General features: G+C 41.5%; 1 pseudogene; it reads right to left on the reverse strand.

Annotated features, from left to right (window-relative positions):
• Positions 1 to 1,688: 1,688 nt before the first annotated feature.
• Positions 1,689 to 3,066, reverse strand: LOC112806295 (olfactory receptor 51I1-like; annotated as a pseudogene).
• Positions 3,067 to 4,952: the final 1,886 nt, after the last annotated feature.

The following is a 4,952-nucleotide window of genomic DNA, read 5'->3' on the forward strand; positions in this document are numbered from 1 at the left end:
TGCATCAACAAAATTGCCCACAAGATAGCAGTTATAAATCACCTAAAAATTACTGATATAGGCTTTTTGAATTAAACTGAATTCTACACTATTCAATTTGCTCTGCATGCAACAGATAGTTTGTTTCTGCCTCTAGACTCTCTCTTGAACAATTGAACGAACTTGAATTAATTTACCACTTGATTTTCCTACACCTGCTCTCTTTTTTAGGGTTAGCCTCATGTCTACATTCAATGGCACCTACAACCAGCCACCCTTCTTCATTTTTTTCAGGAATCCCAGGGCTAGAGGAGTCTCACATCTGGATCTTCATCCCACTGGGCATCATGTATGTAATTGCCATCCTGGGGAACAGCATCATTATTCACATAATACACAAGAATCTCAGCCTTCACGAGCCTCAATATATGTTCTTGTCCCTGTTGGCAACCACTGACATAGGTCCCATTAATACCTAACAGATTATAGTTTACTCAGTGCTTTTGGGAATTGAGATAGATTTCAAGCTTCTCTAATCTCTCATCTCTTGATCTTCTCTGCCTTGCAGGCAGAAGAAGTTCCTGATGAACCCAGTCCTCGTTAGCTTACTTTCCTCTGAATTCATATTAACCATTTAAACCAAGACTCAAGCTCAATGACTACCTTCTGCAACATGGTTTGCTGCTGTTTCCTGGTTTCCATTGGTATGACTATTACTTTTATGTTTTCTATGTGATTCTGATGCCTCCTGAATATGTCAAACAGACATTGAAAATATTTTCTGATTGATTACTTGAGCTATCATTTAGAAATTCATTCACAACTTTCTTAAAGTAGCTTGAAATTCTTGTTAATTTTACCACATGTTTATTCGTTGCCATGGACAATTAAGTGTCTCTCTTTAACTTGCCTCCTATGCTTATCTCTATGCAAGACATTCTTCATTTGCTTATGACTCTAATTTCAAGAGTTGACCTGAGAAAAGAATAAACTAATTCATTTTTCCTCTTGGAAAGTTAGAAAAAGGAGATGTATCCTTCCTTTAGCAGTCAGAATATAACTCTATCTATTCTCAGTATGAAATGGGAAATAAAACAAAATCTAAATAAAGTATGAATTCTGAATGAGTAAGCAAGATGAGTAACAACAATTTCTCAGATTCTTATATATTATTCTTTTCAGACAGCTCCTCTATCTTTCGTTAAAAGTCAGAATGTTCAGATATTAAACAGTATCCGACTACAAGTAGTAGACAGAAAATAAACATATAGTCATAAATTTATCATCAATTTTGAATTTTCATGCTTCAACTTAAACAACATTGGCAGTCAAGACTCAGGCAACATCCTGTTTTCTCTATAAAATTAGTCCCTCATTGACCTTTTACAATCCAGAGTTAGAATCCTCAATTTAGCACATGGGGCAATATGATTTTCAACTGACTCATACACCAGACACATTGAGCTCGGGTTCCTGTTGCCATTTCTCCTTACCACTACCAAACAATCATCATTCATGACCGCAGTTATGATCATTTATTCAAGCATTCTGCCTCTCTCTCCCTTCTTAGTTAGATTAGGTATTTCTTGGGAACACTAAAGTATTTTTTATCTTTGAATTCATGGTGCTTAGCATACTACTTGGCACATATTAGATCCTGAATAACATTTTTTCATTGGTCATCCCTTTTCATATAGAGAAAAAAAACATCATTCCCCAGCAATAACACGTTGCACCCAAAATCGCTTGTGCAGGGCAGCCTGGATTGGCCGGGATTTGAGACTATAGACGAGAGGGTTGAGCAGTGGTGTCATGAGGAGGTAGGCATTACTCATGGTGGTGTATAGAATTGGAGAAGTGTCCTGGGTATGCAGCATTGCCAAGCTGATGAGGGGCAGGTAAAACACAAGCACTGTGCATAGATGACAGGCACAGGTGTGCAGCAATCTCCAGTCTTGAGTCTCCAGCTTCATAATAGTGCCCAAGATCTTCATGTATGAACCTAAGGTGAAGACCACATCCACTGCAAACGTGCAGAGTACAAAAACCAATCCATAGGCACTGCTGAAAGAGATCCCCACAAGCCAGGTTCAGCACATCTGGGTAGTAGCAATAAGAGTGTGAGAGGATATTGGCCCCACAGAAAGGAAAGGTCCTAAGGAAAAAAGGCAGAGGAGCCAGCAGAGTGGCACCTCGTACGAGGGCAGCTCCACTAAGGCAGGCAACGGTAGAGTGGGTAACGATCCTGTTGTAATTTAATGGAGCACAGATAGCTACCAAATGGTCAAAAGCCATGGCCACCAGGACACCTGATTCTACTGAGGAGAGGGTGTGGATGAAGAACATTTGGGTTAGGCAGGCATCCAGGCCGACATGGCGAGCATCAAACCAGAAGACAGCCAAGACACTAGGCATTGTAGACAACAAAAGGCCTAGGTCAGTAAGGGAAGCACGGCCAAAAAATAGAACTGAGGTTCATGAAGATTCTGCTCTGCTGTAACTAGGATAAGCAGAAGAGCATTACCCACAAGGGCTATGAGGTACAGGACACAGAAGGGGATGGAGATCCATATATGTGCAGCCTCCAGACCAGGAATACCAATGAAGGAGAAAGTAGGCCAATTAGAGGCAGTGCTATTAAAAGCCAACTTGGTAGGATGTATGTAGGGCAGTAGTCCAAGATGCTTGCAAACCTATAAAGGAGAAACCATGTGTCAGGAAATTTGAAAGCCAAATTTAAAGTAAATAGATTATTAATGCACAGAATTATCAAATTAAGATATGGGAACCCAAAATTGAGTTTATATTTTTAGTTTCATAATTATTTCTTTTGCTATGTGGATGGCAATTAAGCAAACATGAAAAGATGCTCATTGTCATTGTTTATTAAGTAAATGTAAATGAGAAATTCAATAAGATACTATTAGTAGAATGGCTAGAATTAAACTGAAAATGCTATATGTTGGTGAGGATGTGAACAACAGGAACTCTCATATATGGAACATAAATGGTGTGGCCTCTTTGGAACACATTTTGGCAGTTTCTTATAAAATTACACACATGCACTTCTCATATGGTTACCGTCATCCAGTAACTTCACTTCTAAGAGTTTTCCCAAGAGAAATAAAAACTCATATTCACACAAAGACTTGTACATATTTATTCATAGCAGCTTTATTCATAATAGCAAAAAATAAAAAGAAAGAAACCACATATATAACCACTACTGATTGGACAAAAAACTGTGGCCAATCCATATAATTTAAATTGAAAAGGAAGAAATTGGGGCGGAGCAAGATGGCGGAGGAGTAGGAGACCTAGATTTCGTCTGGTCTCAGGAATTCAGCTGAATAGGGATCAAACCATTCTGAACACCTACGAACTCAACAGGAGATCGAACAGGAGAGTAGCAACAACTCTCTGAACAGAGAAGCGACCACTTACTGGAAGGTAGGGCGTGCGGAGAAGTGAATCCGAGGCGATATTTGGGAGGATAGACGGCGGGGGAGGGGCCTCCGTCGGCCGCTTCTGGCAAGTGCTAGAGCCGCGGAGCACAAAATCGGACCTTTTAGAAGTTGGCTCGGCGGAGGGACGTCGCTGCAGTGGCTAAGCAGGGGGTGGAATCCTCCCGGGACAGTGTGGTCTCAGGACCCTTGGGGTCACAGAGAGACCAGGGGTGCCTGAGTGCGGCAGAGCTCCCAGGTATCAGAGTGGGGAAGCCGGCTGCAGAGACGGAGCAGAGTCGTGGGCTCTCAGCTCGGGGTTGCCATAAACTGTGATCTGCGGCCCAGTCGGGGCTTGGCTCCCCCAGCAGGGACCCAACAAGCAGCAGATCCGGGGAGACTCCCCTTCCTTCCCGGGGAGGAGGGGTGCGGGAACGCACCACAGGGATCTGCTGGGTTTGGAGACTCCGTGCGGGGTCGGGTGCCAGAGATAGCAACACTCGATCACAGGCCGGGTGAGCACGGAGTGCGGCCGGAGACCAGGGACAAGGGAGTGACTGCTTTTCTCCGGGGGCGCACTGAGGAGCGGGGCCCCGAGTTCTCAGCTCCTCCGGGCGGAGATTGGGAGGCCACCATTTCCGCCCTGGTCCTCCAAAGCTGTACCGAGAGCTTGCAGGGAACAAAAGCTCCTGAGAACAAACCGGAGAAGCTTCCTTAGCCCGGACCTACAAGGGCGGGGCAATTCCACCTCCGGCAAAGACTTTTGGAAACCACAGCAACAGGCCCCTCACCCAGAAGATCAGCACGAACAGCCAGCAAGCCAAGACCAAGTTGATCGATCAAGGAGAATGGGAGAACTCCAGCGCTAGGGGAATACTGCACATAGATTCATGGCTTTTTTTTTTTTTTTTTTTACCATGATTCATTATTTCATCAAAGTTAATTTTTGTTGACTGTTTTTTTTTTATTTTTCTTTTTCTCTTTTTCAACCAACATCTTGTCAATCCCTTTTTTTAAAAAAAAAACTTTTTATTTTTCATTTTTAGAGTCATATTTTATCCCTTCATAGTAGTTACCCTTATTTTTGGCATATATATATAAGTTGTTCTCTCTTTAAAATTTTGAGGTACAGTTTCTTCTAACAGATCAAAATATAACCTAGATCAGTAGTGTATGGCTTTGTTCTAGTCTCCTGCCTGATCACATTCTCTCCCTTTTTCCTTTTTTTTTCTTTTTTTTCTTAAATCTTCTTTCTTTTTTCAAACAACTTATCTTACCAAGTCCTTTTATAAAATCTTTCATAATTTTCATCTTTACAGTCATCTTCCATCCCTTCATTGTATCAACCCTTATTTTGTACATATATGTCTTTCTTCCTTTAAAATTTTAGGAGGCACTTTTTTCTAACAGACCAAAATACGCCCAAAATCTAGTGTGTGGCACTGATCTATGCACTAGCCTGATCATATTTGATCATATTCTGCTTTTTTTGTATTGTTTTGTTTTTCTTTTTATCTTTCTTTTTTTTTT

This window comes from Callorhinus ursinus, unplaced genomic scaffold (genome assembly GCF_003265705.2).
Source record: "Callorhinus ursinus isolate GAN/ISIS: 27379988/994484 unplaced genomic scaffold, GSC_fseal_2.0 scaffold35, whole genome shotgun sequence".
In the NCBI taxonomy this organism is placed as follows: domain Eukaryota; kingdom Metazoa; phylum Chordata; class Mammalia; order Carnivora; family Otariidae; genus Callorhinus; species Callorhinus ursinus.